Genomic DNA, 23,089 nt, shown 5'->3' with positions numbered 1-23,089 from the left:
CGAAAAATTAATTCTGTCCTCAGATGGGGACCATTAACTCATCAACCCCTCGCACGTCGTACGTAAATGAAATATGAGCGCTGTTTATGATTGAGTTAATTACTATGAGGCTTTATAAACTTGAGCGCAATATGTCCCATCAGGATAATTTAATCTGTATTCAACCACAGGATCTGACCGCTGGCGTGCTTTAATGTCTCACAACGTCTGTGTGTGTGTTAAAGTGATTCTCCAGTCACACTATCACGCTGAGCTGCATGACTCGTAATGCTGTGCAGTGCGGGAAGGAGGAAGGCCATCTGAAAACTTGTTTACAGCATGTCCCATCATTCAGCGTGCCACAGACATGCTCACAGAAAGCCAGTGAACGCTTCAAAGTTTAGGAGCTAAAGCAATCCTTTGCTGCTTCTCTGTGCAGGGGGCAACTTTCAAAGCAGGACACAAATCTCCTTCAGAAAGTGACAAGACGTTAACAGGAAGCAAAAAGCGAAGCAGTGTTTGTGACACGGGCGTACAGAGAAGAACAGTGCGAATACGCAAATCTGTCTGACGAAAGTCTCGGGCTGGCAGGAACTTTTGAGTTTTTTTTATAAAAAAGGCTTTAATAAAAGTGACAGACAGACGCTGTAACTTGGCTTCAAGGTTTTTGAATCTAGATTACATAGAACAGATACACCAGGATGGGATCCCACAGTTAATGAAACCATGTTAAAATTCTCCGTACACAGACATTTTACATGAAAATACTAGCCTGATCATGCAATTCTTACGAGAGATTTTGTCTGTCTTTAATAACTGCTTGTTTGAAGACATCAGCCATGAGAGAGCAACAAAGTGAGATTCTTACATTGATCCACAAATCACAACAAGTTTTCCAGATTGGCAAACAGATGATAATATCATGTATTTGCATAGTATCTCTCATATAGTTTTCTACTAATATTTGAATTTTAAATAATTTATTGTCCCATGAGTCCTGTAAGTTAAAGTCATATGGTCCACTTTGGATCTTGTCAGCACTGCTTGAAAAGCAAGTGTGGAAATATTACAAAATCTATTTGATTCTAATTCATGAATGTGCCTGCACTGTATAGTCTGTCCTAAACAAATGTATAGTCTGTTTCTGACAAATTCTCGCCAGATTCAACAATGTGGTCACAGTCTTTGGTTATATTTAAAGATCCACAGTAACATTCAGATTTATTATAAATTCATGTTAAATGTCATGTTTTGTGGAACAGGGAAGAAACAAAGAGAAAAAATAAACATCCTGAAAGTGAAGGAGATGCTAGGAAAAGTGTCGTTAAATCCTAAAACTGTCCTAAAACCGTTCCAGGACATTTGAAGCGAACAGCAATAAAGGTGAATTATTGTAATGGCCAAGTCTTTGAAGTCATGCGTTTCAGATCAAAAAGAACCACAAAAACAGACCCCCCAGAAAATGACTGAAGTCTGAGCTAAAGCTTCAGTGCTGACTCATCGAAATGGGAACACAGATCTCCTCCAAAAAAAAATTCTATTCAAATATGATCTGAGATCTGCTCTTAACTGCTTTTAAAGAAAACGTTTAGATTAGATGATACATAAATCAAATGGAAAATGTAGACAAGGCCATGCCACGTTTATATCATTATAAGCTTTTTACATAATTGTTGAATTGGCTAAGTGAAACAACTACAAAGGGTTAATGGCCCTACCAGCTCACGCACAATTTGATATTATCTGTCAGTCATATGGCCTCTAGGGAATTAGATGTGACCAGCTTTTTCTTTCTAACAAGCTTGTACATAAACATGCATCATATACAACAGCCCACAGATGAACAAATACAAATTGCGTCCGAATTCCCTCTATTATAAATGACTGTTTCTCTGTTTCTGAAGTCAGTCAAAGAAATATCACACAGATTAATTTAGTTTGAGCAATCTTAATCTGAGACCTCTGACTTTCAACAAAAGAGGGAGTGACTTTAGTTAACCTTTATAGACCGTTTCATCGGACATGTGCACCTGGATTGCAGTTAACTTCCTGTCTGTGTTTGTTTATCGGTCTTGTCAGTGTCTTACAATATAACTATTTATTTTTTATTTTTTATTATATATGTTATTATTTATAATGTTGTATGTTCATTTAATTTATTAAACAATTTGTTGAATGGTTTCTGTAGTTTGGTCGCATTAAAAAAAAACGTATTTGACATCTAGCGGTTGAGCTCGGAATCGCAGTCTATATTCAAAATATTCGAGAGGCAGGTTTAGCCAAGTAATGGTTCTTCTCAGTTTATTTTGCTTGTTGATAGTTCATCTACAATCAACCATCCTTTACTCAACTTCCGGTTGTTGCAAATCTGTATAAATATCTTTGTTCTGATGAACGCAGAGAAAGATATTTGGAAGAATACTCTTAACCAGAATATTTAGCCCCCCATTGACTACCCATAGTAGGAAAAATACTTTATCATTTTCTTGTTGTGTTGAACATTTAAAAAAAGACATTTTGAAGAATGTAGGGCAGCAAACTTTTCACTTTTGCACTTTTCACTACCAATGTATTTTTTCCTACTATGGTAGTCAATGGGGGGCAAAATCTTTCTGGTTAAAAGCATTCTTCCAAATATTTTTCTCAGTGTTAATCAGATCAAAGAAATTTATAACGATTTTTAACAACTCAAAGGTGGGTAAATGATGACAGAAAGAATTCGTAAAGCTGCAATTTCATGTTTCATGTTTCAAACAGTGATGGCGACAGAGAGCCAAATTACAGACCAGAGCTGTAGTGTTTATATAATCATAATACAGTTTTAAAATACATGTTGGTGTTTTAAATCTTACTCTGTCACACTGAAAGCTTAATATGAAACCGTACATTTCTGGTTCGACACACCGTTATAATAACACATTTTCCAAAAACACTGAAGTCATTGAACAAGAACAAGACACGAAAGGATAAGACTGTGAAATCTACTCATTGTGCAGTAATTCGTTTCTTCATTGACAAAATGAGCAGGTACCTCTGGTAAAACCTCAATTTTTGCCACTGCTGCCTCTTAAATTACTCTTCCAAGCCCCTGCAGGAATTTAATAGTTACCTGTGGCTTAAATTCAAATCTCTACAGGGTGTCCTGACGGAGTGAGTATAACCTCAACTTGCTCCCCGGCACCAGGAACCCAACACATACATAAGCTCAGTCATTTCACCACAGCAGGGACGAGATAAAGACAAAAGAACTAGAGAAGGAAAGCACAAGAGAAGAAAGAGAGTGATATTCATTTATCTTTTTTCTCATGAAAGACAGTGATGGGACTTTGTTTGATTGACAGATGAGGCATCACGTTTAATCTCCATCATTTTAATGGGGTGAAAGGAAGAGATAAGTGATGCAGATTAAAACAGATGGAATTTGGTATTTGTCAGTGAAAAAATGCCTCTACCAGACGTCTATCGTGCATACACGTTTTCCCTCTCATCTAAATGACAGGCATCTGATGCTTACTTATTTTGTAAAAAAAAGTAAATGTAAGAACTGGAGACTAACCCTAAAAAGGAAACTAAAATAAAAATAAATAAAGCATATTTTGAGGACCATCTGGACTATTTTGCAGCAGCCTACATCCTCATCCCTATGTATGTACAAGGTCATTGTATAACACAAAGAATTTCTAGCATAGCCCTTCTATATGTCCGTGCAAACGCAGGACCCAAAACTTTAAGATATTATCGAAGGGCAAATAACAATCTACATAAAACCATGAACAAATAAATCCTCCCCCAGCTACCCTGGTAAAACAGCCCCAGGCAATCGCCGCAAGTCAGCGGGTGGTCCCATCTAGTCTAAATTAAAATGACATTGTTCGTACACACTGTGCACGTGCTTTGCATTCCCTGCCAGTATACATGCATCCTATTTACATGGGACTAGGCTCATGTATGTAGTCTCCATAAATCTAAGCATTCAGAGTGTTCGCCTACAGCGCAACACTCAGTCTAGCCGTGATAGTGAGTTAATCACTCATTACCATATTACAGAAAGACAGAGGGGAGGATAACAAGAGAGAAGCTCTATTAGAACCCTGCACAAGAGGGGTTTGTGTATGTGGTTTGTAGCTATTTTAGTTGCAATGAACCATCTTTATGTGAAAAAAAATCTTTTGGCAATTGTCTTGTTTCCCATTGAAAATAAACAGCAGTAATGGTTCCGTGATGGGTCTGATGGATACAGCAGCAGGGCCACTTGACCCTGCACAGGGTCTCTGGGATCGAGGCGGTGAGGGAGATAGCGACCAGGAGTGGCGTCATCCTGCCTCTCCCAGAGAGAATGCAAATCCTTGTGGCGCTCTATAAACACAGCAATAAATCAGGAAAATCTTATCAAAGCTGTGCTGATGATCTGGGCCCGTTATACACACACAGTTACAGACCCAATTATTCTCATCAAACAAACGTCATCACTTTAAAGTCGCCATACAGCAGCTTTAATGAAAGATTAAGCAGAAGTTGCATTCCCTCTGAAGTTAACCATTGGTTTTATAACTATTACTTTGAACTTCAATGTTTTGCTGGGATATGGAAGGGAAGGGAATCAAAGCAGATCATCTTTTAGATTTATTTCATCCGGCCCACAGTATGTGAGCGAATCAATAATGGAACAGGGTGAAGGAGGTTACAGAGCACCTCGGGAAAGGTTAAATCAATTAAAAACATGAATCACCATATTAGGGCAAATCGTAAAACCCAAAGCATGTTTAATCTACACAAAGGCTGGTGCCGTTGCAAGAATCAATATAGAATAAGGCCACTTGCTACTACGATACTCCTCAGTAGAGATGTGCATCTATCAGTCAGGGGTGCAGGTATTAACATGAGTAAGGCAATTTAGCTTTATATTTTTTTGATTGAAGTTGAAATATAATGTCTTTATTTGTGTCCAGGTTGGTCCCTTATAGAAATTCCTTACAATGAACTATACTAAACCATATATAGACCGTCATAATCCATCCAAGAAGTTAACTCTTCAAGAACCAGTGAAATTAAAAATAACAATAGTAAATATCTTATCATTGTGTGTTGTTTTCTTTTTAAAATTAATGTATCCCACTAATCTTCAGTTAAAATCTGAAAAAGCACTTAAAAATGACTATCCATCTCAAATGACGCAAACTAGACGGCTTGGCAGGAGCATCCTTTAACTCCTCCCGTTCAGCAGTCAGTCTGCTGCTAATTTCATTTCAAAATGCAACAGCAGTTTTTTTACATCCAATTAATTATTGGTGAGCAAAGATGGTAGCATTTGTTTTTTTACATTTAGGGCTGAATGCGCTAGCTATGCAACTCATTAAGGTGAATGGGATGTGAGCATTCTCTCTAGGTCTTATCAGGTGTTGTGCAGCTAATATAAAACAGACTTCTGACCTTGACCACGGTACTCTAATGAATGCATTTGAAGGCCACATCACACACATGTACACACAGTAACACACAGCTGTCATGCCACCTCATTAATGTCCATTGAAATAGTGATATTGTGATGATGTGCAGTCATTGACATCATTGAGGTAATATAATAAACCTTGACTTTATTTTAGCAATATTCTTGAACGTCCCTACGCTGGTAATCACACAATTCATATTTGCCTTGCCTGTATGAAAAATATACATTTGAAACCATCAGACTTAGGTTTACGCCTATGGCTGAAGGGAAAATTAGCTTTGAGACAAAAATACCCTGACATAAATATTTGACATAAATATTTCGACAGAGTAAATGAAAATCTTCTTTGACCACCCAGTCAGTGCATGCAACGCTGTGTTCTTCATTTATACGCACGCTTTTTCTGAAAAAAGTAGAGGGGGAAACTGACAAAAAAACATGTCCTCTCAGCATAATTTCAAAACTTACAGCCACACCACAAGTGGTCTAAAGAGAAAGTACTTCAGAGTTTAAAGTCACCGTCGGCTAGTGGAACGGGGTCCTTAGATCTCCACTCTACACCAAAACCAGCCGCACATCTCTGGGGAGCAGCTCTGTAAATACGCCCTTCATTCAACATGACCAGAACTGACAGCAAAAAAAAATCCCAACAGCTTTGACCTAAGAGTATTAAAACAAACATCAAACGTATCTGTTTGCCAACATGATGACATGTGCCCCGCTTTGACTTGTGACTGCAGCGTTACTCCGAAAGAGCAACTTGATTAAAAAGTCCCTGTTAAATCAAGACTAAACATTCCCAAAACGCTTTTCATTTGACCGGAAATCTACTAGCCCGCAGCTTGTATATGAGGGGCGAGAGAGCTGTGTGTCTTCAGCCAGAACCCAAGAAAAACAGTTCTTGCTCTTTTACTCCCTAAACCTTCTCAGACTGACCGATTGGCCACCCAGGAAGATGGTGCAGGAACTGCCAGCGATGTTTATAAGCCAGGATTGGATTATGAGCTGTGTGTGTGCGGGCTGTGGGGTCTGTTCAGCTGTGTCTAATTAACATTTTTCCTCTCAATGAAAATGCAGACTTCCATCATAACCTCTCTTTAACAGGAGTTTATTATTATTGGTGCCGCAGGATAGCGGAGCTCAGGTGTGTCTTTTATAAACACTTCAGTATGCTAAACAATTAAAGTTCCCACTCAAAACAGCTTGGAAAATCAGCACTTGAGTATACAAACCAAAGGCCATACACACAGGCTTGAGCTGAGGTAAACTTAAACTGTGGTCCATGAAGGATTCCAGAAGGCTCACAACCTTGATTAGTTGAAAAAAACGAAATAAGATGAATCTGTTATTTGTTAGGTTAAGTTTTAGCTTGTCTCTTGTTTTCTGAAATAGTGGATGCAACATTGTACATTGTTCAACCAAGATAATTTGGTTTGAGATAAATTTGATAAGACATGTTTGAGTTATTGAAATCTTCAATTAAATTGACCTTTTATGTCAGACATGGCAAATCTGAGCACAGCTTGTGACATTGAGATCACTTCTGAAACTCTAGTCGAGACAAAAGTGAGATATCTTTGGACTACGACAAGCAATTAACATATTAAATATCTCATGTGTGAATTTTCATTTCATTCCATTCCATTCCATTCCATTTTCTACCGCTTATCCGAACTACCTCGGGTCACGGGGAGCCTGCGCCTATCTCAGGAGTCATCGGGCATCAAGGCAGGATACACCCTGGATGGAGTGCCAACCTATCGCAGGGCACACACACTCACTCATTCACTCACGCACTACGGACAATTTTTTCCGTGAATTTTCATATCAGTAAACAAATAAATGAATTATAATTGAGAACAAACAATGTTTACCAACATACATCAATATGGTATTATTTCCAGTGTGCACCAATATCAGTTGACTAATAATGCAGCTCAATGAATCATGTCAATTAAACAAATTTTTTAAGAGTAATTAGTTAGAAAGACTTTTTTTAATAACACAACAGAAATGAATAATAAGTATTCAAACTAATTCAGGTTCATTAGCTAAAAGCAACATTAAATAAGAACAAATAAGCAAATAATGTTATGGTAAATGTATTGCAAAATACAAAAACATAATTTATTATACAGTATTTGTTTTAATGTAGTTTGACAAAAAGTTTTGAGAGCAATCTAGAGCACATAAAATTCTTCCCTTCTTCTAACCCCATAGAAACCCCACATTAACACATACACATCCTTCAAATGTGGCCTTTGGTCGGCAGTTGGGCCAAATGATACAAAGACCTACTCAAAGTCTGCACTCTCAGCTCTCTCCTGCTGACCTGCCTTGAGCCGCAGCCAATCATAACGGCTGTCCAGAGCCAAGGTGTCCACCAGGGGTTTGGTCTAGTCCCGCAGCTGATTTCACATGCAAGGTGAACAGCACACACGCTTTGATCTTCATGGGCCATCTGGGGACTAACCCAGTGCTGAACTGAACACTTCCTATCTGCGGTTAGCTTTGGTCACACCCTCATTGTCATCAGCCTCGCTCAAGTAGGAGAGCATGGTAACGAGCAGTGGGCCGGGTTTGCATGAGGAAGGAGATCACTGCTGAGCTTTGCTGAGAATGTATCACCAAGTCTTGGCAGCAGTCCTCTGGCATTGCTGAAGTCAGAATGAATGACCTTCCAGAGCTCTCACCAGTGTGCCAGCCCTGATCTGTAAGGGGAAAAAAATTGGCTGGAGTGCCGTGTGAAGGCGTTCACATAGACACTGCTGCCATGACACTTTTAACATGAGCAGGACACAACCACAGTTATGCTGATGCAGGCATGCAAACGTACACACACATTTTTTTCTGCTTTAAAGCAACACTTTGTAGTTTTTTTACCTTAAACTAATGTCTCAAAAATTATTTCAGTGGTAGAACAACTCTTAACTGGACGAATTCAACTCCCTGAGCAGCCTCATAGCAGCTACAACCACACTGTGTAAGTTTTGTGTTCGAGTCGGTACACACAGCTCCGCCCATCCCGGAAGAGAGTGAAATGGTTTCCAAGCAACGTTTCTGCATTCACTGGTTTCATCAGCTTTGACACGTGTATTGCACTCCCCATGGGGAATTTATACAGGGACATTATTTACAACACTTATAAAGACAATTGCGCTTATGAACAACATTGGTGTAGCTTTAATATCTCAATAGTTAACTGTAGACAGTGAAAAGAAGTTAATGGAGACATGGCCTTTTGCTTACACTTTTCCTCTCAAAATCAGGTAAGATGTCAGCTTTTTCACAGGTTCTGCTCAGATTTGATTCTAAACTATGCTAAACAAACTAATCTACTCCCTAACTGCATGTAAATTATTTTACCTGTGAACGTATGAATCAAAAATCACACAAATCTTGATACTTAACAGAAACATCACTGAAAAACTCCCGCGAGCTATGAAAGAGCCGGACGAGATATGGTGACAACAACTATTTCTTGCATTCCTGAAGACCTCAGTCACAAACAGACAAACTCTAAACCTTGCATGTTCCTTTCAGTGACCTTTTCCCCCACGCGAGGTTAATAATCAAAAATGTTGAAGGCTCGTATAAAGATTATTTTGCTAGTGGCTACAGCAGCGTCTCCCGCTCTATTCTTTTCACACAAAGGGACTAAACATCAATTCGACATCACTTGATCCTGCAGGACGATCCATTTGTGGTCCGAAATGAAATACATTAAAAGCCTCATATGAAAGCTTCTGTTACCAAGATCTGTCAGCCACTCAGGTTCAGCTGCAGGTCACCCAGTTTTGCGGCCTGTTCGTCTCTGATTACCCAGTAGGAAAAGATGAATGGCAACGGCCTTAAGGACATCAAGCCCTGCCACGGTGCTGCATGCTTTCAACCAGCCAGCAGCATGGTACACTCAGTTCCTCATAATGGCCGAGTCTTTTACCGCTGTAGCTTTGGCAACCTCAAAGGAAACATGGGATAATTCTTTTTTATCATTACCACTGACAATCTGACAAAACGAAACAAATGTCTAAAATAAAACAGCCTCCTTGGCTTTGGTTATGGACACTGTTATTATTCTATTTTCTGCGTATGTCGCGGTCTCGTGTATCTCAACAATAAAAGCAATCGCGCAAATGGATATAAACATTTGACGCACATATTTCTTTAAAACTATGATGCTAGATATCTTAATATAGACATATTCTGACATGATAATATTTTCCTGAGGGAAGGACATCGTATATGTCTTCAATTTCATAACTGTTATCAAGATTCAATATTTGCAGTTACTGACAGCAGGTCATCACATTGGAACAATAAAAGTATGTATAGAAGGAAGGCAATTGGAAATGAAGGGTGATTGAGGCGACTGGTGGGCGCGCCTTTGCTGTTATGATGTTTTCACATTGATGCCCAAAGCAACTGTACACCTTGAATTCTGCTATGCCGGACTGAATAGCATTGATAAAATTGTTACTCAATAGATTTTGTGTAATCTCATAATAGAATATAAAGTAATACAGCAATAGACATTATGTGAAAACGGAACATGTGGTGATGGGCCAATTGTTAAAGGGATAGAGCAACCAAATCTGACACTTTCTTCTGTTGCACCCAAAAGAAGATATTTCAATAACTGTCCCAGTGGTATTGAGTCCATAAAATGCAATTCAATGCTGTCCAATGTTGTCTGGTTACCAACGTTCTTTAAAATATATATTTTATTGAGTATGCAAACCTTCCCCTTTACTGATCCAGATTTTTCCCTAAATCAAGCCATTAAGCACAGCTCTGCTCCAGAAGGACCATCCCCACAATTAGCACACTTTAAGTTGCTTTTAAGCATCTGTTATATGACAAGTAACCTAGCCACATGAGTTCATCAATCAAAGCAGGCAAGAAAGTTTAATGGCATTTGCTTCCCATAAATCATTTAAAGAAACTCAGTGTGTTTTTTACGTGTGCTGCTGGTATTGTCTACGTCTCATAAGTGTGTTATCCAAATGTACATTAAGTTCAACCCAACAAAGCGCAAAATGAATCTTTAACAAACCGAAACTGGGTTTGCATATTTTTCATTTATGTTGACATTAGCGATACATTTTAAATCCTGATTATTTAAAGACCCAAACAGTTTTTAATAATTATTATCAATTATTATTACTGGCAAGAAAAATATGCAAATGTCATAGCTTCATTTGGGTAATGAAGAAATTGCTTTCCACAAACTATTTGCATAAATAATATGCAGTATTTAGATAGTTAGCTAAATGTGTAGTTAGCAAATGGAAATTAGCACTATTTACAATAGCACAATCTTGTCTTTAATGGACCGAACTAATGTTTTTGGACATGACAACCTCCGGTCAACATTCCCTTTCATTGTTAGAACAAAACAAAACAAGCCATCTGCCTATTTGTGCCAAATATCTTGTGCTTGATTAGATGGCAGAAAGAAAATCAAGTAAGTTTGGAATGACATGAGAGTGAGTAAATCGAAACAGAATTGTTTGACTGAACTGCACCTTAAAGGTCTTGTTCATCGTTCCAGCACAATATACTGTACATTCACATTACAGACCCTAGCATCATCTTAACCTCCTGCATTAGAAGTCCAGTCAGGCTGGTTGCACTGACCATTTGTTTGATTGTGACGGTAAACAAGCCACTCTAGACTTTGTTGGTGCAGGGACCCTTAAATAAAGACGAGCCACACTGGAGGTCACTCCAAGCGACTGGACAAGGTTAATTTAACCCCGAAAACTCCCTGTAGGGTACACAATTAGATCTGACAGGTGGAGCCAACATAAGTTTTGATTACAGCTGCTGAGACACACGCATACCATCTCAAATGCCAAAGCAGTGTCCATAAAGATTAAATACAACATTAGTCTTTGAATAACCACTGATCTTAAACTGAGGACAGAGAAGTTTCGAGGCTCTTTGTTATCAAGCAGCACACCGAGAGGTTGGTTATGCAAGCAAGAGATAATAATGTAAGTCTAGATAAAAAAACTGCTTATGTGAGATGTGACTGGGCTTAAAAACCGTAAGAAGCACTTTCACTGTAAAAAGAGTCACTAAGCTACAGTAAACTCCACAGGAGGTTATCATGTCAAAATGCCACACCAACAAAGAATTTATTTTAATGATACAGTGATGATGTTTGAATGTGGACAACTCATGCGTAAATGAAATGAGCCTTTAATTTGCTGCGCACTGAATAAGTTCCTGTTTAAAGAGCAAAGAATGAGAGGAATTAACCTGCAAACAGAACAACCTCCCTCAAGAGATAGAGAGAAAGGAAGAGAGAGAGAAAGCACAGTCCTTAAGTCACCTGGTGAGAAAGTGGAAAAAATGTGAACTTTACAAGCTGTTTGTTTTTCAGCCTTGAACTGGCTCACATTACATGCGTATTTTCTCACAGCCCCTGTGTCCTCACATACTCTATCACTGCATGCAAATCTGACACTAAAATGTGATATTCTAGACAAATAGCCACATAATCGCAGTGTTTACAGACAGATCTGGAGACACATCAGCAGTAGATGACCTGAGAATGCATGTTTGTGTTAACGCACAAAGACAGCTGAAACAGAATACGGAAAGATAAATGCACTGCCTGACGTCATGCACAGTGTCATGTAAGCTAGTCATGTTCCAAAACACTCCAGGCACTAGATATATTATTTAAGGCAATAAAATATTTGTCCCGTCTTACCTTAGAAGAATATATTGTGATGGCACCACGTTACCGTATCAGTAATGTATCAGATTGTTCTATGTACAGTTGTACTAAATGATTTCAATATTAACAGTGTTTACATGGTACTCCAACGTTGAATGTACTGTTAGTACCATGGTACATCACCGAGGAGCATCGTACTGTCTTGGTACTGTGTCCACTAAAAACAATGATACCATGGTAGCCCCAAAACCTTGGATTCAAGTATTTGTGACAATTTGGAAGTAGATTTGGAATGACATCAGTCCCGTAATGAACACGTTGCAGTTTTAATCCTGATCTGTGATGGCAAGGAACCTGGCAAGTTATTGAGATCACAATCTCGCTTTATCACCAGCATGCCCTTGAGCAACTTCAGCAACTCTGTTCTGCTCCGTGGAGGCTGTGCATGCAATTAAAGTAATTTTGGATGAATAGTCCGTTAAATTGTTCAGAATAGACATTGTGCATGTGCACAATGATCCCCAATATCGACACACTGGATTACCTGTTTCACTAGATGATTTATCAAAATTTAACACGTCACATAAAGACTGACGTCCACACAACATAAGAAAGCGTAAACAAAATTACTTTGCACGTTTTTAATGCACTGAGCTCCCCCTAAGCTTTAAGAGGGTGGCTTACAGAAATGGTTTATTAAGCGAAATGTCTTCGTGTGTTTAAATTGCTTTAATTCATTTAATTGCTCACCTTGCGCTGTTTATTTTGTTTTGCCAGTCAAGATTGCACAAACAAATTATTTGAAGCTGATCAAATGAGTGATCCTTTTCCATAAGCCTTGTGAAAGAAGTCCACCAATCAGATATTAAAATGTCTTGTGTAAGTGGCATTCCGGTTTTCGCAAAAGGTACACTGCTTCTAGACAACTGCGTATTGTTTTTTCACATATTCGCTTTCTGGGATGTAATCTGATAGAGAGTTAAAACAGTCAAGCGTGCATACAGTTAAGACTGTTGACAAACTCAAATCTATATTTTACAGAGGAAACCGCTACTGGAGTTTCCTGCCATACTGGTTTCCCTACTTTGGTTGTGAAATTCAGTGATAACTTGTGCTGTGTCCGTTAAGAAATTGCTGTGAGGTAAATGCAAGCCTGATATTCCAGATGCGCACAAATTAATTAAAATTTCCAACACAAAAAACTGGGTGCACAGCATTCCATTGATAAGTCTCAATAGAGCCAGTTGCCTCTTCAAATGTGTCTATTTATTTTTACAGTTGACAGTCACATGATAGTCAATGAAAAATATTTTGTTTATGTGATTTGCATGTATATGTTCCCACAACTGAAACAAAAGCAACAGTTTGTATTGGTTGTACACATGGCTTTTTTTAAATCATGTGACCTTTCTTATGAATGTTGTTTACATGGACGATAAAATGGGTGGTCTTGTTTTTTTCGTTCTTCTTAGCCTGATTACATTTTCTGGCCCTGCAATTAAAATGGCAGGGTTATGAAACACAAGTCTACCTGAGTCGAGCTGTCAGTTCGCATTGGACAATAAACCAGAAGTATTTACATATAAGCCCATCTTGTAAACATTGTCTAAAATCACTGTATATTTTTCAGGAGAAATCACTTCCACATGGCACCACATGGGGAGACTGTACAACCTGCCCGTAACAAGCGGTCCGTGGCAGTCTCTCACACTGTGGAATCAAATTGCTGGAAGCGGGTATGCTGGTGCTGCAAGGCATGCTGGGATGCACTGACCTTTTCGTCAGATCATTATTAATACATGCAGGGTATTAGGAAAGGTTAATGAGTGAGAGGAAGACCATTCTCTACGAATGCAAACAAGGGCCACAGAGTAACTGTGCATTGGCTGTTAAAAGTAACAGCTGACTCTGCTGTGTGTGAAAACGTAAAACATGCAAATGCAAACAATGTCAGGTAAAGACCACAGTGGTATTACTGGAGATATATGATGCTATAAAAAAATCATATTTTATCTTAATAAGTCTTAAGAATTACTTCGATAAATAAAAAACTGTTATTTGGCATGAAATGGTCATTAGGATTGTAATATTGTTCTAATAAAACAACAGCTACTTCACCTAAAGGGTCTTCTTTTAATGGCAAATATATAAGTATAAATGATGACTTCTGAAACTAAACAATGCTGCACAGAAGAAAATGTATTTAATCTTATCTTCTCTTTCATACATATTCAAAAGTGCATTTTTTAGCTTGACAGTGAACAGTTTTTTATTAAAAAAAATTGTGCCTAGTCAACTTGCGGCCTACGGCCCACATCCGGCCTGCCAATCATCTTTACCTGGCCCGCCTTTTCAAGTAAGTGGAGAGACTTTAAGATACGTGTGCTTTAAGAAATGCACGGCCTCCTGAGACGCCACATCCAAAACGCTGCTACATTCAATACAAAAGTAGTTTCCGCGGCTCATACCGATATATTGACGTCTTATCAAACGATTTGATCGGTCTGTCCAAGATAATGTTTGCTTACAATGTTAGATTCGCCATTCCCAGCCACATGCAGGCAGTCGGTTACCGACTAAACAGTTCTAAATCGCATCTTTTGCCCTTGAACATAACTGCAGGAAGGGAGATAAGAGATCTCAGAGATCAGGGAAAAACTCTGTTGTTTATTACTGCATTTATTAGGAATGATTTAAACAGCTATATTTACAAAAAAGTTCTTCATCTCCCTCCAGAACTCGTACTACAAAGGATCTGCCCTTCTAAGTGCGGGGGCACATGAATGCATTTGGAATCACACGAAGATGCGATAATAGCGTTCAGTTTCTCACACAGACCAATTTATTCGCTTTATTAGATGCCAGTTTACCATCACACAGAGCAGGGATTACTTTTGAGCTGAATGTATTGCCGTTTTTTACTTTTGTTGTTTTGACTTTCATTAATTCAACCAAATATCTTCTTGAAAACAATGCCACCCACATCTCGGATGATCTGGGGGACTGGAAGGTGAGTAAATAAACAGCTATTTCATTTTGGGTTAACTAATAGATTAATGAATGTAAAATACATCTCAAAGGACAATATCCTTTTATATTAAATATCATGTAAAGGCACAAATACTGGATGCAATATTTGTGTGCATGTTTATATGACTTATAAGTAACAGCATCAAAAAAACGGTATAAAATGAACAAATCGCTATAAATAACAGAAACACAAAATTACTGAGGATATGGTACAAAACTGGCCCGCATCCTATTTATACTTTTGGATTCTGGCCCTCAAAGAAAAGTAGTTGAAGACCCCTGCTGTGGTGCATAGATTCCTTCAAAACCTCTCTTTTTATTTTTGAGTGAACTTTTTTATGTGGCGTTCCTGTTCCTCGAGACTATAACTCCAAAGGTCATCCTCCTTTATTTACTTCCCACCAGATGCTTCTGATTATACCTCAGTGTCCTGAGTTCAATACGAATGAAATTGCTTCTTTCGCCCTGTTCGCAAAACAGCTACACACCTGCCTTGATATGAAATCTCAGCAGAGATAAACTTTAAAGACCCCTGGCGCTCCTTTTAACTCTGTTCCCAGGCCAACCAGGATCTTTGTTGATAAGGCACGGAAGTCCATACAGGTAGCCAGAGATTTCAAAAGTTTTCATCCGCTAGGAGCCTGTCTGTACTCTCCATCCCCTACAGATTAGGATGGATGGCACACCACTCGATCCGCATGCAAATGTGACCACTATTGACACACAGGGACCCCACTGATCTGACAGACCGCCGACTGTGGCGGAGCATGTCTCCACAGGCCAAGAAAGTGCACATTTGGCAAGCGCCGGCCGCCCACTACGCGCTTCGCATTTGCAGACGCGTTCGCCGCGGCGTGCGGAAACAGCAGAAGTCCTGTCATCAGACACCCAAAGTCTGGGTGAAGCATGTGATGGCAGAGCAGCTCCTGCCGCGTGCAGGCTGGTACGGCGCACTTGGAAGGGAGTGAGAAGTCAATACTGGCTGGCATGCTCTCATTTGCATGCCAGGCAGGGTGCAAACCGCATCAGCATTTCTGAACCTGACACATATTCTGCCACCCGGCATAGTAGGAAAAACAGCAAGGGTGAGATAGTAGGTGTGTGCATGTGTGTGAGAAATGCACGTGTGTGCGTGTCGAATGGATTCTATCCCCATAAAGACTCAGATGCACTGCGACTCAACAGGAAGTTGTAACACAGCAAGTTGACATGTTGCGGTTGTTTAGGTGCGAAACAGATGTCGAAGTTGTTGAATGGAAAAAGCATTAACCTATGATGGTTGAAAGCCCTGCCTTGCTGTGTTTTTGGCCGCAGTGTTTACTTCGTGTTGTGTAACTGTGACAAACGGTGAAAGAAATGTCTGTTGACACATGCCGACCACTCTGTAATTTTACCGACCTTCGTCTCAACAGCCCCACAGCATATGGGAAAATTTAGAAGTGTACAAGTTTTAATATTCAGTGCCTTCACAAGCATCACTTAATTATGGTGTCATTATATTTTCTTATATACAGTCATGTGGGAATTGAAGATGTTATGATGACATTATTTCTGTCCTCTGAGTGTTCAAAATTAAAAGATAAAACCAACAACAGAATCAGAAGAATTATCACAATGATTAAATCATCGCCTCTCACAATGATTAAGCCTCGATATCTCTTTAAAAGAAAAAAATCAAAAACATAAAAATGAACTTATTCAACTTATGCAAAATAAAATACAAATGTGACAAATTTTTATATTATATTATTAATATATACATTCATATATAGATGTTGTATTAAATGTAATAATAAATATAAATATTTCTAAAAAACCTTCAGAAAAGTCACAGACTTGATATTTTAGATGTCATATTTAGAAAAAAGGTTGATTTACACGTCCACTTGAAGAAAACCACAAAGCGCTCCTTGTGTACTTCGATGACCTTTCTGTGTGTGAGGTAACCATGCAAGGAATCATGCAACATTGCTGGCGCATGACCACCGTTCACCACCGGGGGCAGAGTGGGCTCACACATTCGCCTGCCTGGCTAGATAAGTAACCTGGCTCTCAGAGGAAAGTTAAAACTCGTCAAGGGCCAGAGGGTACCATCTTCCCCTCGGTGGAGTGGACTGTAACTACCACCCTCCCGTGACATTCCTGCCCTCACCAGGGCTGTAAAAATGTCAGTGTAATCACTGCCCTCCCAAAGTGCTTCATCCTCATAACGAGAACCCCCTCCCATAACCTGTTAATGCCAATATCCTCTCAGCGCCGCATTCAGCCTCCCAACAGTCAACTCCCGCTCGCTCTCACATTACATGTTTGCCTCATGTCAGAAAGTCACATTTCAGCTTATCCTCAGGGTCACCTGAAACATTTAAAAATGGCGTAAGCCCTTGACGTTCTTGGCTCGCCTCACACTGGCTCTCATTGCAGCTGTCACTCAGTCCCAATCCTTCGCCATGTATAATTTATCGCATTTAATTATTGTACCATTGTCGACAGCGGCTGCTCTTGCTGCGTGTGGCGGCGCTGCCTTCCAGTGCCGGAGGAACAGCTCATTGGTTTTGTTGTCTGATGCATCATTGACTGTTTTTACCGAGAAGCAGACGAAGCGCTGGATTAGCCCTCCAGGCACGATGCACATACATTAGCCGCACTCTCGTCGGCTGCCGTGCCAGGCTGCAGAAAGCACAGGGGGAAGCAGGGGTCCCACTGAGATTTGGAAGGGGGAATTTGGAACAACATGGGGCTGAGATCTTTCGAGATAGTAATGGGATCATTTGTTACAGGCGCAGATCCATATCACAGATCCATAACATTTCTTGTCTTTTACGGCAGAGGTTCTGGAAGGCCATAAAAAGATATTTAGATAATATAAAATACTTTGTTACCATGCTTTGGTACCATTTTTACAAATCAATACATTTTTCAAATCCTTTGTACTAATCCTCAAACTGACTTTTTTCAGTTTTTATATGTTACCCAGGTACCCCTGGAAATACTTTTTCTCAGCAATAGTCTTTCGTAGTGTTATTCAGCACTTTTCATTTGTTTCTGTTCTTGTTCTTTTTAATATATATACAATAATAAATGCAATGTTGTGTATACGTATTGATGAATGAATGTATCATACTAAAAGATTACTTTGCAGTCATGTATCACAAAAGAAGAAAAAATATTTAAAATTATAGTCATTTTCTCCTTTAAATATCCCACTTGTGAAAACGTGCATATTTTTGAGCCAGAAAAACAGGTTATGTGCTTTGTTTTTAAAAACACCTATTCAGTCAATAAATGACGCTGCATTTGCACTCGACAGATTGTCTCTGGCAAAGTATCAAGTATGTTAACACATTGTGTTGGCGTGGCTTGGGCTGTGAAGTCCGTGACTCATTTGGCCTAATAACAAACCTGCAGTCCTTGTGGCAGCTAAGGCCCAGCTGGAGATCTTGATTTAAGGTGTCAAGCATGACCTACAATCCCTCCAAAATGCTCAATTCCAATGCTGGTCTGAACCTTTAACAATAAAGCCTGGCAAAGTTGTCTAACCTACATTAAAGTCTGGCAAGCTCTTGAGTCTTGAAGTATTTCTAGATTACGTACGGGGACTGGACCACATAATGTAAGTCGACAGAGTGAACATTACTATATGCATTTCATTCTTTCCATGCTTGGCTTCATGTTGTTACAGATCAAGCTCATGTTTCCTCAGAGACTGTGAGCTAACTGGGCTAAATCTCATAACCTGGCCCTCTTCTTAGGAATTACAAGTGACCTTTGCAGGCCACAACAAAATTCAGATTCAACCGGCTTGGCAGCCTCCCACAGCAAGAGGCCAAAAGCTGACATAAGCACTTTAATTTCCCCTCTTACGTTATGGACACACCTGGCAGGATAAAGTAGTGTCACAGTACTGACAAACATCATTACTGCCACACCGCTTGAAGGCACCTATGACAGGAATGACCTTAATTTGTCAAACGTGAGAACAGACAGACAGACTGGAAAAGAGTAACACATGTGTTTAATGCTCTGACGTCCCAGTAACCTCTGACCCGGGATGGCCGCAGGCTGAAATGCGCGTTATGACAGCAGCTTTACAGAGCTTGAGCACTGACTGAGTTAATTGTGCATGTGATGAGAGCATTTGGACTTTAAAAACCCACACACGGGAATTGAGTTTTACTGTCCATGCAGTTCCTGCATTGCATCCCTCTCACTGGATGGCTTTTTCTTGGTATGCTTAACACTAGAATGGGTTAGACAGATAGAAAATATATTTAACAAGCCTACTTTATCCTTGAGTACTGGCTCTTCAACTATGATTCAGTTTTATGCAAAAACGTCTTTAAACTGTAGAAATGAGTCATCAAATCGTCAAAAATTCCCTGCACATGGTATGAAATCCAGATGTAACGGCAGTCATTTTTTCGGGAGGGCTGTCAATCACTTGAAAAAATGAAATTTAATAAATCGCATTGAAATTTTTGCTAAGACAAAACATCACATAAGGAGAATTTAAAGACATGCGATTATTTGTGGGATAAATTCTGAAAATTGAAAAGAGGTTTTGAGAAGTCAATGTAATGTTTTGTTTCCACAATTCAACATTCCAAAGAACATCATTTCAGAATTAAGCATCTGTCTGTTGACCTGAAAGCCATCTGCACAGAGATTCCTGCATTCTGTCTGTTATATTTTATACTTGTTGACTATATACACAATTAGATTAACTTCTTTGGCCACTGCATCACGTCTTTCTGGTTTTCAGCATTTAAATTTGAGGGAAAATGGACTTAAATACACAACTGACTTTGCCTTGCATTATGACACACATTTTTGTAGTTCATTAGATACAGATCTCATTTCAGTTCCAGCTGATTTATTCAAATATTCATGTATTCATGAAATAAAAATGCTTGTACGTTGTAATTAATGCACACGCATGACTGCCATGTTACGCATATATCTAAATCAACACTGTAGTCTAATAGCTCTAGGTGAAGTTTAAATCACAGGTGGGTGTTGAATCATTATGACAGCGGGAAGTAAATTTATAAGAGAAACTATTCCATAGCAGTGCGAATGCCACATTTTTATTATTAGTTTATTTCTTGCAGTTGCCATATCTACCCAGAACAGCGCAGCTATGCCATGCCAAGGTACACACACCCTGAGCAGATTCCTTACACAGCTGTTACAACACAGTGGTGTTAGAAAGTATCCACAGCAAACAGCCAAGCACAGCTAAGTGGAGAACTTGAACTTCCCAGTAGAGGGATGTAAGTCTAACAGCTGACAGAGGGGCTGGTTTACTGACTTGCATACCACAGCACCCGAGTCATTGCTGGGGATTTGAAGCAAGGAAACAACAAAAAAGTGGGTGGATGGATTCTTTCTTTCTTCCTTTCAAAAACCCCCTGACCAATCCTACCATAGCAACTGCTGCTATCCGCATTAGCTACAGGGGTGAAAGGTGGTAATTATTCTAGGCAGCCCATATATTTCAAAAGCTTTAAGGGATACTTCACCCAAAACTGAAAATTATGTCATCATTTACTCACCTTTGTTCTGATGAACACAGAGAATAATATTTGGAAGAATGCTTATGAAATGACAGATTTTACCCCCTCCATTGACTAACATAGTAGGAAAAAATACAACGATAGTCAAAAGACATTAAGAAGAATGTAGTGCAGTCCCAGAACTATTTCTGTAATGTATGGAGCCACGAGTAAAATACAGTCGGGGGCTCAGAAATCTCTGCGGTCCTGTTTCTGCCACATTGCTAAACCCCGTTTTCTACGTCTATGAAAGTCCAGTGTATTTTTGATTTAAAGTGATTATTTAAAACAGGCTAAAATGTTGCTTGGCGACTTGTAATAGTGACACAAGTTACCCAGAGAGGAGGACATACATGGGATTTTTTGACTTTCTGACTTTTTTCACCTAAAGGGATAGTTCACCCCAACATGAATATTCTGTCATCATTTATTCACATTCGTGTGGTACAAAAGCTGGCTCTTATGCAGAAACACAAAAGAAGATATTTTGAGAAATGTCTCGGTGGTTTGGTGTTCGAACAAGGGTAGTAAATGATGGCCAGTGTCTTCTATCTTCTTTTGTGTTCAGCAGAAGAAAGTAAATCAAAAAGGTATGAAATGACATGACTATGACTAAATAATGAAAGAAATTTCCCTTTTGGGTGATCTATCACTATAATTAATTTTTATGATGAAGTTTAGTAAGTGACACAGTTAATGAGATGGCCCAATAACAATTCAAAATATCGGAAAAGAAAATCTATACTTATAATGTTGACATTAATTCAAGTACAGATGCAGCAATCTGATAAGTATTCCTACTAAATCTTTAATAGAGCATATCTGAGAGAACAACACCTAGCAAAGAGGCAATTAGATTCTAAACATTGTTAACACCTGCTTTGAATGACATCATTGCACCAATGCATTTACAAAAGGTCAAGGATTCATTTTAATTCCGGTACTCTATTAGGTGTTATGTGTGTCTTTTTCACATGGACACATTTCATTCTTGTTTTAAGTAATAATGACTTATCTCAACTCTCTGAGGTGTGTCAGCCTATGGCCTATGGATTCCCAATTCATTACACATGCATTCAAGGATGAGTGACCTACCGGCGAATCGCTGGAAGAGCGAACAACATGCTTCCCACGCGTATGTCTGGATCTGTCTCTATATCTCTCTCCACTTTCTGAGTAAAGAGCTGTGGTGTCCTCATGTTGCTCCTGAACTCTCAACATGGTTCAACCTGTGTGAATGAGTGGTCTCTTCTACTCTATGATAGGATAGCCGTTTGCATCAGCAGATGATTGTGAACACGGCTAGATTCTGACACTTGACCCTGCAGAGGGGAGTGTGGCTGTAGAAAAAAACAGTTCAGAGAATTTTCCAGTTTCAAATTTTCTTTTATGTGTTCAAATGCAAAAATAGCACACTAATAGCATTCGTCTTTTTATCTTGAATGCTGTTTTGCCGAATAGTTTGTACTAATTTGCATCACACCAGTGGATAGGCCTTTGTCAAGCATGAAGTATTTTAAAAGTCTTTGAACAAAAACTATTTGAGGCCCCAGCAGTTTTTTCATAATAACATAAAACTGCAAATGTATAACTGATAAATAATCACTCCAAAAATGTCTTGGAGAAATAATGCATTCTTGTTGCTGGATACGATTTAGTGCCCAGACAAAACATTTTCACTTATCTGTGAACGGCAGGCGCTGAAAATAAAACTAAGCCAGATACTCCACTTTATTTTGCAGACTGACCACCACAGGCAGTGAGAAGGTAGACTGTCAGAACAATTAGTAATGCATGTCTAAATGTGCTTTTCCAAAGCACATTGATATGCAGAAAGGGGTGTGAATAGGGAACAACGCGAAAGAAAAAACACAGAAGCTGGGAGATCTTTTTACGCCTAGACTGTAAACTGTATAAACCCGAGCCACAGATGTGACATCACACTCTGCTCTCTGTTGGTTAGTCAATAGTTTCCATACAAATAAAGAAGAGTCACAATCACATCATCCTGACCTAACGGCACCATCTGCTAGTATGGTACAAAGAATAACATCATCACCACTGATGTGTGTTGACTGGAGAAGGAGAAAAGCAGTCCTCATAATGCTGCATTTCTGATCAATATTTGTTTAGCATGTAAAAAAAGAGATTGCTTTTAAATTTGAGTTTTCATTATAATGTTTACAGGCTTTTCTTTGTGTTTTAATTTAGACAAATGTGTATTTTTATGCACCTAATCCAACATTGGGTTTTAAAACGAACCATTACACATCAAGCATATGGCACTGAATTCTTTTAAGAAAAATGTCCATGTCAATTGTGTCTGGTTTACTTCATTACTTCATTTCAGAGCTACGACCTCCAACATGGACAAAACGTGCGGCCGCA

At 39.1% G+C, this 23,089-nt stretch overlaps 1 long non-coding RNA gene across 2 annotated transcripts in view; it reads right to left on the bottom strand.

The window, feature by feature from the left end:
- Positions 1 to 23,089, bottom strand: part of LOC130432304 (uncharacterized) — a 76,156-nt gene that overhangs the window by 50,409 nt on the left and 2,658 nt on the right. The window contains exon 3 of one of the 2 annotated variants that reach the window (XR_008908456.1): positions 21,797 to 22,041. The exons of the other annotated variant lie outside the window; for it this stretch is intronic. This is a non-coding gene — a long non-coding RNA (uncharacterized LOC130432304). The remainder of the gene's footprint in view (positions 1 to 21,796; positions 22,042 to 23,089) is intronic. 2 annotated transcript variants of the gene reach the window in all.

Source organism: Triplophysa dalaica, chromosome 12, assembly GCF_015846415.1.
Source record: "Triplophysa dalaica isolate WHDGS20190420 chromosome 12, ASM1584641v1, whole genome shotgun sequence".
Lineage (NCBI taxonomy): Eukaryota > Metazoa > Chordata > Actinopteri > Cypriniformes > Nemacheilidae > Triplophysa > Triplophysa dalaica.
This window is presented reverse-complemented; position numbering and strand designations above follow the sequence as displayed.